General features: G+C 49.1%; 1 long non-coding RNA gene across 1 annotated transcript; it reads right to left on the reverse strand.

Annotated features, from left to right (window-relative positions):
• Nucleotides 1-553: 553 nt before the first annotated feature.
• LOC142028371 (uncharacterized) lies at nt 554-4,241 on the reverse strand. Its single transcript, XR_012649558.1, has 3 exons — nt 3,654-4,241; nt 1,091-1,162; nt 554-625 (listed from the first exon to the last, which is right to left on the reverse strand). It is a non-coding gene; the product is annotated as an uncharacterized LOC142028371 (long non-coding RNA).
• Between the last annotated feature and the right edge of the window lie 7,650 nt (nt 4,242-11,891).

The following is an 11,891-nucleotide window of genomic DNA, read 5'->3' on the forward strand; positions in this document are numbered from 1 at the left end:
GATCCCTTCCTGCTGCACAGGATTCATGTCCATACATGCATCTGAAACCTCAGCTTCCCAAGACTTCTGGTTATACCCACCACGTGCTGCTTTGTCCAGTTCCTTCAGGATTTCCTTTAGGACTTCTGGTGACTGCTGGGAAGATCTTCCTATTTCAGCTTTAGCTTTATACTTTGCTCTTTGAGGACCTTAACAGAAAGTATAAAGTTAAATTTCTCAAGAATAACATACTGAAAACGAGCGCTTAGTCTGTGAAGTCAGTCAGGACTGACTACTCACCCCTGGGATGCCAGGTGAGCTCCAGCGCAGGACCCAGCCGAGAAGCTGGAAAAGCCCTCCCTGTACCCACATCTGCAACCAAACACCCGCGAGAAGTTCCCATCATACATTGTGATATACACTGTCATACTGAATAGCAGAACACGTAAGGGGATCACCGAGCAACATGGCACACACGATGCAGGCCTATATTCTCACACCTGCAAGAGACATCTTGCTCACATTTGGGCTTTGAGCTGGCAGCTCTCAAAGGAAGGAAAAAGCCATGACGTACCCGTGCGATCTCCCTGCGCGTCAGCCCTGGAACCCGGCTGGGAAGCTGGATAGCCATTGCGTCCAGCCACGTCTGTAAACAAACAGAACAGAGAAGCTCCCGTGAAATATTTCAATAGACTTCTTCAGATGTGAACGGCAACGAAGGCGGTTCACACACAGGATTGCTCCATGGCACTCGTCTCTCCCTGCCACTCAGGAGCACTGTGCAGACCGTTACTGGGTGCCTGGAGCATGCCAGTTTAAAACAAACCATGTACAGAGCTGCCGGCAGAAAGGACTCCCTGGAGCCCACACCAGCTCTAAACTCAACCCCAACAAGCCCAATGGCTTTGCAGCAGGCACTGGAAGCAGCGCAGGGTCAGAAAGGCTGGGAAAGAATGTTTTGCAAGGCAGAGCGCCCCAGGCCACGTCACTGAGCCTGACCCATTCCCTCTCTGCTCTTCTGCATGCCTAAGCATCGGCCAAGAAAATACTAACTTAAATTTCATAGGAACAAATATTAAAACCTAAATGCCCGCTCATTCAAGTGACATACCTGTGGGGTTGCCCTGAGGCTCCCGGACAAGATCCGGCTGAGCAGTCGGGTGGCCATCGGCTACAGGCACAGCTGTAATCAAGCACGTTTCCATTAGAGGCTGTGATCTACTTCTTTCTCAGTGACCTGCAGTCACTGGAGGGGGGTCAGGTAATGACGTGGGACCCAGACATGGGTGGAGGTTTCCAAAGCTGCAGAGGGCCTGGGGGACCTGGGTTCACCCAAGGAGAGCACTGCCGGGCTAGAGCAGGAATGCTCCTGTTTTTCTGAGCAGACATCTCCCAAGGACGGACATCCCTGAGGCTGAAAGTCAGGATTCAGCCAGGGAGCGGCAGAGCCAGGGCCCGGGGCACGGCTGTGACCAGCGCGGGGAAGAAGTGCCCCTGCAGGCTATTACCTGGCCCCTGCGGTGCTGCTCTGGCCCCGACATGCAGGCCAGGGGAAGGCTGCTCTGGGGCAGGGCAGCACAGGGCCGGCTCTGGGGATGGTTCCTCACCCCGCGGTGCTGCTCTCGGCCCCACCGTTCACCTGGAAAATGCCTCTGCAGCGGCTGCAGCCCCCTGCACCTCCCCACGGGACATCTACCTCCCGCTGCCCATGAAGCTGGCCGCGGCTCATCCGGCCCAGCCCGGCCCCGCTGCTCTCACAGCCCTGCCACACCACGACCCCAGCCCCGCTGTCACCCCGAGGTGTGGTGGGTGCTGCGCCACGCTGCCAGCGCTGGGTGCTGGCCCTCGCCTGCCCACCTACCTAATCCCCGCGCTTGCCACGGAGCAGCCCCGACATCCCAGGCTTGCAGGGACACCACAAAGAGGATAAGGAGGCAGGCGGGGGTCATGGCCCCCCACGCCTGCACCATGCCGCCGCTGCTGCTGCTGCTGCTGCTGCCGCTGCTGCTGCTGGCACTGCTGGAGCGGTGCCTGTGGCACAGCACTGCACATCACGGCGTGGCACAGCGGGGCTCTGTGACCTCACAGTCCTGCCTTCCCACCGCGGCCACGGCCCTGGGGCACTGCCCCTCCCCCACGTGTGTTGAGTTTTTGGGTTTAGATGAAATTAAGACCCCTTCAGCATCCTAGCTGTCTGCACATCAGCACACTCCCTGCCATCCTTAGGCGCTTTTGGCTACAGCTGCTTCTGTGCTTGCTCTTTGGCCACTGCTCTTCTGTGGATTTCTCTCTGCCTCGGAGTCTGAGGACAATTATGTGGGATCCTCTGGGCTGAGGGGAGGCGAAAAAAAGAAACCCATATTATTTCCTATATGTAAATGCTACTGAGGCTACGGGCTGGCCAGACTTGTATGGAGAGCTTTAAACTAGATTTAGTGGGGCAGGAGGAGGAAAAGGAAGAACAGGAAGAACAGGAGGAGGACTAAAACATCTTTCCTTTCCCACAGTGTTGCATATCTGGGGACTGATACAGCATCACTTGCCACCTAGTCAGTGAGAAGAACTCCAATTCCTCTAAGCAGCTGCAGGTTGGTACCCACCAGCATTGGGTACATGATGCAGATAATAATTCAGCAGCCTGCTGAATGATTGTGAATTCATTTTCACAATCTTTTGGTAAATAACAAGCAAAATAAGCTTAGCGAGTCAGGAGGTAAACTCAAGCATTAATTTCATGTACGAGCAAGAAATTGGTAACTATGGGGAAATGATGTTCAAGGATACAGATAAGACGGTGGAAAACACAGCTTCAAGAAGTCATTCATCTTACTGTCTTCGCTAACAACCCTAGAGTCCAGCATTATGGGGCCCATCTCTGCAACAGGGGCTATTTCCAATTTGAGCTACTCTTCAATACCAAATGGGAGGCTACAAATTGCCTCCCACAGGTGGAACTGCACCATCAGGAATCCTGCTGTACGACTGCCAGATAAAGTGACTTCAAAAGCTGGAGGTGGGAATCCAATTCCAGGTAAAAAAATAAAAAAATAAAAAAAATCTTATCACTACTGCAATTCTTGATGTCCTCTGTTCATACCTGGAACATTTTATGTACCTACATCTCTTAACCACACTAGAGAACACGCTGAGGCAGGAAGGGTTGCAGATGTAGCTCATCGAGTCTAAACCACAGCTGCCTTTAAGGATGTATGGCCTCACTTTAGCTTTCATTGTGCAAAACAATCCCTAGTGTCACACTGATGCAGCCTGCTTTATTTCTGAGTGCAACAAGCCCTCAAATCCCAGATTTGTGGTTTCATGAGCACAATTCTGCTGGATCAGTCCATTCAAGAGAAAACAGACTGCCTAGCAAGTATCTCAAAAGTTCCCAGGAAAGGATTAGTCTGAGAACTTGAGAAGCCATCTGACCTGGAAGGAGAAGTCCCTGAATCGGATGGGACAAAGACAGGCAACAGGACATTCTCTAGTCTCACGAGGCCGAGCTGTGTGCTGAAGAAAGGGCACTGTGACATGAGCTTCTGGTGGAGTCCTTGGTACCACAGGAGTGGCCCCCCCAGATCTCAGTTCAGGGATTTACTCGGTTTCAACCCCACCACGCCTCATATCAGCAATGGGAAGACAGTGGATCTCAAGTAAAGGCAATGGGCTCTCACCCCGATCCAGATCCACAGTGGTCCGTCTTCTACATAGCCTGTGCAAGCCTATCCCTGGGAGCTTGGACTTCTCTGGCCCAAGGCTCAGCCTGTAGCTCTTTCTCGAGAAAGCAGTCCCAGCACCTCTCGTCATCATTCTTCACAGGCGTCAGTTCCACAGTGGACATCAGGCAGACTGACGCCTAGAACAAAGCTTGCTGGGGAGGATGCTGCCTTCAGACTTCTCCCTTTCTTGGAGGCTGAGGTACCTCGACTGAACAACAGGGATAAGCCAAAAAGTAGTCAGTGTCCTTGCGCTAACAAAATCACACAAGAGCCCAAAGGCAGATGCCTTCCCTGCTCTCAGTCCCACCTGTTCAACAGCTCAAAATCTTCCCAAAGCAGACAAATCAGCCTACCAGATAAGGCATGAAGCCACACACCAGCCAACAACATTGACCCCATGCCAGACAAAGGCACAGGCAGAACCAAGCAAGAAACTCACAGGCAACCTTTGCACCGAGTTTGAGCTAGAAGCACGAAGCTAGCACAGGACTACAGCAACCACCACTGCCAAACATGGCCCAAACTGTCAATGACATTGCAGTTTTACATGTGTCCTGGTGAGACGCTTCTGCCTTTCACTCCTACGCTGCATTCTTTGGTACAGGAATAGGCGCCTGGTTAATCTTCTACTTAACAGGTTACTAGATTATTCAGCTATCCAAAACAGAGGGAGTGAGAGAGTGTCCTGGGTTCAGCTGCGATAGACTTAATTCTCACAGGACAGAGAGAAAGAGAGAAATGCAGATGAACTAAACTACAAAATAGTATCATTGACTACAAAGCAAAAGACCCAGAGACCAGCTGTTGCTTTTACAGGGACAAAAGCAGATGCAGGAAGAAGTACATGGAATTGTTTGCAGGTGAAAACCTAGCACGGGACTAAACATTCATGATCTTACCCAGTGTTGCTAGAAGGGAAAGGATGCTATCAGAGCTACTCTGACGTGTGCCGAGACATTTAATAAATTCAAGCTGCTGTTTCCATCCAGCTTAAAAACGTTAACTTACATCTCTCTCCTGTTTCTGAACATCCCGATAGCGAACTATCACCACAAGCCTCGTTCACTAGACATTTTCTGACAAACTGCTTTGTGACAAAAAGCAACAAGACGATTCAACAGGAGCACAGGCTGTGCAAACTCAGTGCTTGCCAGCAACCTCCTACAGAGCAGAAACTAAGGTGATCCCAAGGAAAGTTAGAGACCTTGCGAAGTGATGCAAGTGCCACAGCAACTCCACTGGCAGAAAACCTCTTGAGCTTCAGCTGGACTTGGGAAGGGATTTCCTAAAGCCTCCTTCAGACAAACCACCAGAACAGTAAAAAAAAACAGCCAGAAGAAACATACACAAACCAAAGGCCCCTATCCAAACCCTGAAAAGGCAAACAAGATAAAAAAGGAATCTCAAAAAAAAAAAAAAAAAAAAAAAAAGACCACCCAGGACACAAGACAAGGCAAAAATAACATAACTCCAAGAACCCAGGGCCAACAAACCCACAGCCAGTCCGTAACAGTAACATGCTTTAATCCTAACTCGCCTGAACTCTGACATCCTGTAATCCTGCCATCCCATAGCCCTAGCACACTGCAATGCTAGCATACCATAACCCGAGTTCATTGTAGCCCTAAGATATCACAAACGGAACACAAACTCCCTGGACATCTCCGCCAGAGCCTGCAGGTGGCCCCAGATCTCAGACATCACAACTTTGAAGTGGGAGTGGGACAGAGCCACCAGGACATCACCAGCATCCACCTTCACATCATCCATCACACTCCAAAAAAGTGCCTGGCTTAAACGCTCCATGGGAGAAAGGCACTCGGAGACGCTGAACTGGCCAACCATGGCCACGGGGCTTCAGCTCATCATTTCTGTGTCAGAGCCAGCAGGCAGATGACCATGTCCTCCCTGCGAGACCCCTCAAGGCAGCCGTACCCAGCTCCAGGGGGCTAGATACGGCCTCGGCTCTAGGGGGAGATGCTGCCTGGGACCACGATCTCTCACGGGGGCACTGGGAAACCCTCCTCAGGCCTGGATGCCTGAGAAACATCTCTGCACTGCTCCGTATCTCACAAAACCAGGGGCAGAGGAAGGCTGCTTTGCTGGCCTCCGAGAGAACCAGCTCACCTGGGCTCCTCTGTGGCCACCGGGCGCCTTTGCTGTCAGGCAGCTCTCAGCGCTGCTCTGCAATCGGCTCTCACCTCCCTGAAGAATGCTCTCCAGCGCACGGTACATCTCCACTGGGTCTCCCTGGGGACAAAGATCAAAAGGGAGGGATGGGGTTTGCTTTGCCCCCATTCCCAGGCTGCCACAAGAGAAACCTGCCACCCCCTACATCAGCTGCGGCATGTGGACACCATGCATGAGCTGCAGACGTGGACGGCAGTGGGGCTGTGGGGAGCAGGCAGGCTGTTCTGGGGTGCCCCCAGTGCTGGCAGAAAGCAGAGCTGGAGAGAACAGGGGGAAGCCCAGGGCAGCCAGCAGCTGGTGGTGGGGCCCAGCAGGAAGCAGTGCCACTGGCCCCGGCATGGTCCTGAGCCACCTCCCAATGGGTGAGTCTTTAACCCAGCCTAAAAAGAGGAAAAATTGACCAGAATTCAGCTGTGCTCAAGTTTTTGCAGGCAGCATGTTTTTTTGAGCCACCTGGTGCTGCCGTGCCTGGGGAACACTCCAGAAACAGGGCGGCTGCCTGTACTTGCAGGCAGGCGGTGGAGTGTGTGCAGCAGGAGCGAGTGGTGGTTGGTGCAGCTGTTGAATGGGTTCAGGCTTTAAATGTGTCCAGACTGGTACGCCTGGTTCCTTTTTCCTTGCAGTTTGTATTTAGAGCTTAAATAGTATTCTTTCTAAAAGCAAAAACATCAAGCAAAAAAAACCCAACCCAAAACCAGCCGGGTGAATTTCCCCCTTCCCCCCCCCAGCTGTCCTGTTTTGCCCTTAGTCCTGGCCACTATGCAAGGCAATGCTCATCACCAATATTAGGGCACAGGACTGGGACCAGGACAGGGCTTTGGCAGGCAGCACGTTCCTCGAGGCTCCCGGTAATGCAGTTCCTGGGGAGTGCTCAAGAAACGGGGGCAGTTGCCCAGAATTGCTATTTTTGGTCTCTCCCATCACGCTCTGTCTGGCTCCCTGCCCCCACTTTTTATTTCCTCCCTTTCTCCACTATTTTCTTCTTTCTCTTTCTTTCTCTGTCTCACTCCCTGTCTGTATTTCCTCATTCCTCTCTCTCCTGCAGCCTGTCTCCTCGTTCCTGCCTGTATCCCCTGCTCAGCTGGCTGGGCCTTCTCTCTTCTCGCTGGGCCTCCGTCCTGCTCCCCACCCCCTTCTGCTCCTCCGCCATCTTCATCCTGGAGACCACGGCTGTTCTGTCCTTCTCCCCCTCCTTGTCCTGATCCGCATCCCTCTGTTTCTCAGGCTCTCTGGGCTGTTTCCTGTCCTTCCCTTGCTCTCTGTCCCTGCCTCTCCCTTTCTTTCTCTCTTCCGTGCCTTTCTCCTCTCACCCTTCCCCTCCGTCCCTCTCTCCTGCTCCCTGTTCCACCTCTGTCCACCGCTCTGTCCCCCCTTCTCCTCCTCTTTCTCTTTCTCTCTTTCTCTCTTTCTTCTAACATAGAGAATGAACTGCTAATTGCTTAATGATTGTCTCTCTGTAACTTTACATACCAAAGACTGGTGTTCATCAAGGATTAAGCCTGTCAGAGACTGCTACTTGGGAGTGATGAGCAAGAAGGAACCATGAACAATCACAAAACTTAATTAAATGTTTGATGTATTTACGATCTTGTTAAGAAGGCACAAGTAGAGACCTTGCTTGAATAGATAGGGCCAGAAAAGAGAAGAACTCCTGCCTTTGTTCTCGTCCTTGTAGATAATTTAGCTTAAACTAACCATATGGTTTTACACCACTAATGAGAACTTAGATAATAAGAGCACTAACGAGCACTGATGTATCAAAATATGTAAAAGACTATACTGCGCAGAATCACCTCAGGAGGGTCAAATAGCGGACAAGACTATGGAAGACCACCAGAGACCTTCAATGCACCTGCGTAAAAGACATTTGCATATGCTAATAGCTTCCCAGAAAACTAATGAATACGTATAACATTTCTCGGAAATCTAATGAATACCTATGTAGAACATGCACTTAACCTGCACAATTAGGCCCGACGGCGCGCACGACTTTGGCGGGACTACCCCCCGTGCTGCCCAGCGCTGAATAAACATACCTACTTTACAATCTCACTGACTGTGGAGTCTGTTTTCCGCACGTCAGTTCTTCTTCTCCTCCTCCTCCTCGTCCTTGTCCTCGTCCTCGTCCTCCCCCGGGCAGGCGGCCATGGGGCCTGTGGGGGCCGGGGCCGGGCCGGGGATGGTGTCCCTGCAGGGTCAGGCAGCAGGAAGGAGCGCCCCGGGGCATGCTGGGAGCTGTAGTCCTGGGGCACAGGGCTGCCGGGGGCCCTGGTGGTTCCCGGGCCATGCTGAATCCAGCGATTCACTTTACAAGATGCACAGCACCGTGTGAGCCCGCTGTGTATTCATAAAAACGGCTACAAATAATAAAGCTCTGCAGGGACCGCTGACCCACACAGAGGCTGTGTTTTCTGAAGAGGGAGTCTGCGTGAAACCCGCAAACCCAGGACTGCGACCCCCCTCCCCCTGCCCCTTTTCTCCTTCCCTCAGCCGGGCCCGGCTCCACCTTGGAGCCCCCCCCGGGCAGCCAGCAGGCAGGAGACACCCCCACGCCCGCCCAAGGGCCTCGCTCGCCTCACGGGCAGCCCCAGCCCTCACCTCAGCCGGGCCGCACCTGGAGCAGAGACTGCAGAGACCAACATGGCTGCCCGGCAGCCCCGTGCCCCAGGACTACAGCTCCCAGCATGCCCCGGGAACCACCAGGGCCCCCGGCAGCCCCGTGCCCCAGGACTACAGCTCCCAGCATGCCCCGGGGCGCGCCTTCCTGCTGCCTGACCCTGCAGGGACACCATCCCCGGCCCGGCCCCGGCCCCGCAGGTCCCATGGCCGCCTGCCTGGGGGAGGACGAGGACGAGGACGAGGATGAGGACAAGGAGGAGGGGAAGGACAAAGGGGCAGGACGAAGAAGCCCCGTGGGGCAGGAACCTGTGAGTCAGGTTCCCTTCTGCACTCAGCATGAAAGGCCTTGTGAGATATTGTCCTGACACAAAGAACCCCAAACATTCATGAAATGCAAATCAGACCCATACCCCCAATCCCACATGTAATGAGGTAAGAGAGATTTTACAATAGCCAATATATTTTCAGCCTGTATCTCAAGATAAGATGATAGCTTTTTCACAGACTTTGAGCAATACAAAAACCAGGACTAAAACACCCTACCAAACACCACAAGATCCAAGATAGAAATCACAATTTTTGCTGGGTAACATCAGCACCACCTTTTTTCTTTCCTTCTTGAAAGACTTCCATTCCTCTACCGATTTTATTATTTTCCCGTGAAACAGAAGTGTTCTAGATGCTTGTCTTATAAAAAGGCTTTAGTGAATAACTCTAGTTTTAAAGATTACAACCAAATGATCTTTTTCTTCTTTCCTGCTGAGATTCCTGACTTTTGTAAGCCTCTGGATTTCATCTCTACTGCAGGAGAACAATAAAAAACTTCTTGCTTATGAATTTTTAAAATGTGAAATGCAAGTACAAGATGAATAGAATTTTGAACACACACTATTACACTATGAGCGATTACCCACAAAAAGTAGGGAGCACATACAAATACTTAGGCATTTAAGATGATTGCTAACCCTGTCTCACAAAGCCGTTTTTTTCCTGCTGCTTTATTCCACATTCCCTTGGTTGTAAGTTAGTTCGGTGCATCCTTCTTTGCACTGTAGCTGTTTTCTTCCTTCAGAAATGAAGGGGAAAAACCTATGTATGTTCTTTCTGTTTATCCATCGGTAACATACCTATAGCTCCTCTGCTAATTTTTTTTAAACTTTTTGTGCCTTGAATTCACTTAAAGTGTATATTCCATATAAACCCCATTTTCCCTTTATAAACTATAAATAACTACTATATCAAATCTTGTTGACTGGATATATGGATTTCTGATATTTTGGTTTATGAAACAAAAGCAGCCACCTGAAAACTTCACAGTGTTTCATGTCTAATTGTCTGAGTTATTTAACTGTCACCTCACTTCACTTGCTTCAGGAATGATATGTGAGGATGTACTTATTGATTAAAATGACAATTAAGGTAGGTTACCATCACATATCTGTACGAAACTTTGAACATGCTGTGTTTCTCAGCTTTTACAAATGCTGCTATATTTACATGCAACACAGCTGAAATTTGACCATGAAAAATGTATCCCTCACACATAACAATACAAAGTATTGAGTGAGGCACATTAAAACAAAGATGTGTTCACCTAATTCTAACGTCTTTATAGTTTAAAAATCACCTACTAAAAAGCTATGAATGTTTTGCCTGTGAATACAAGAATTAGCTGCTTTTTTTTCCTCCAAAGAAAGCAACAGGCCTGCCTGCCAGTTTCCTGGCAATTGCAGTTGGTATTTGAACAAGCTTTCTCCTTCTTAATACAAAAGAACAATTAATTTGAAATCTACAAGTGAGACTAGAGTAAGGGGGTATATACCCACTACAATCTATTGCAAAGCCATCTGCAAGGTTCCACATGAGATGATTGTGTTGTACAGAACTAAAAATAAATAAACAAAAAAGCACACGCAGCATTCACTTCACCTCCAGACTTCTAAGTGAAAAGATGTATGTAACCTGGGATGCAGTGAACTATCTAAGGGAAATCGGGCCTGATAATCAACCTCTTTCATGTTTGTCTTACAAAAGCAAGGCTTATATTTCTATTTGTTTGACAGACCCCAATTAGAATGAGTCCCGATTTTAACATTAGTTCTGCAGAACAAAACTCCAGGTAGTTGGGTGTTTGTATTGCAATTCTCACTCCAGATCAGCCCTCTTCTATTTATTGAGGAGCAGGTGCTGAGAGAGAAAGCAAACTGTATTGCCTTGTTTGGAACAACAACATCGTCCTTAGCAATGACGTACCTTCATGAGTAAATTGACTCATGTGGGTAACTTCTAACTTGGCTGCATAATTATGCAAGCAACTTCATGGGATTAGTGGCATAAGTAAGTGCTCACTAGAGTAACAAAAAGGGCTTCATACATTAACATTGTTTTTCTTTCCCTTCAATGTAAGGCTCCTGTAACTTGTAATGCAACACAACTGCAAGCAAACATCAAGAAAAAAAACCAAAACAAACAAAAAAAACCCAGATATGGGCTAACTTAACAGAGCATGCAGGCAGTAAAACTTCTTACTCAGAATCATCCTGGCAAGACGGCCATTCTGTAGGATGAGCTAGCATGAACTGTCCAAAGAGTAACCGCAGTGTGCACTGTTGCTATCCTAGCAGGAACTCTGCTGCACACAGTGAATTTTTCCTGCTGGAAAATGTCAATTGTATCCCAAAACATTGTGTTTTCATTTTGTTTTTTTCCTTCATGGATGTGTAAGTACTTTACCAAAAAAAATTGTACTCAGTAGTTTATCGTATTTAGTTCACATCCCACATTTCTCATGTCGTTAGAGCTTATGGGACTGTTATTTACTCACAAAAGACTACTGAAGTGATGTTAACCTGTACACTGTAGTGCATTGCTTCTACTTCTGAAGACAAAGTCCAAATAAAAGGCAGGAATGCCCTTCATTGCAGAGGAAAAAATACAGCTGCCACAGTGATTCCTTCTGTTGCCCCTGATGCTGTATATATTAACACCAACATCTGCTGACATTGGCAAAGAGCAACATGGAACTAGACTTACCATCAAGAAATCATGTTTTTGTGTGATAAATAGGCAGCAGCAGCTGTTTTTACAGCTGGGAGATTTCATCTAACTGCGGGACCAGACACAGTCACTTCTTGGACATTCCAGATTGTCTTGAACAGTGCTAGAATGAACAGAGAACAGAAAGAAATGCTGAAATTGCAACTTTTCTTATGGTAAGTTGCAGTAGTATTGGCATTCTTCTGAGTCTTCTTCCATGTGCTGCCCAATTCTTTTTTTGTGTGCTGTACTATGAGAATGTCTTCAAGGCACCTTGATAAAGGACATGCTCAGGACTACACTTCTCTTAGATTCTGTGCTTGACTGCTTCCTCTGTGTTCCCGACCA

Source organism: Buteo buteo, unplaced genomic scaffold (genome assembly GCF_964188355.1).
Source record: "Buteo buteo unplaced genomic scaffold, bButBut1.hap1.1 HAP1_SCAFFOLD_307, whole genome shotgun sequence".
In the NCBI taxonomy this organism is placed as follows: Eukaryota; Metazoa; Chordata; class Aves; order Accipitriformes; family Accipitridae; genus Buteo; species Buteo buteo.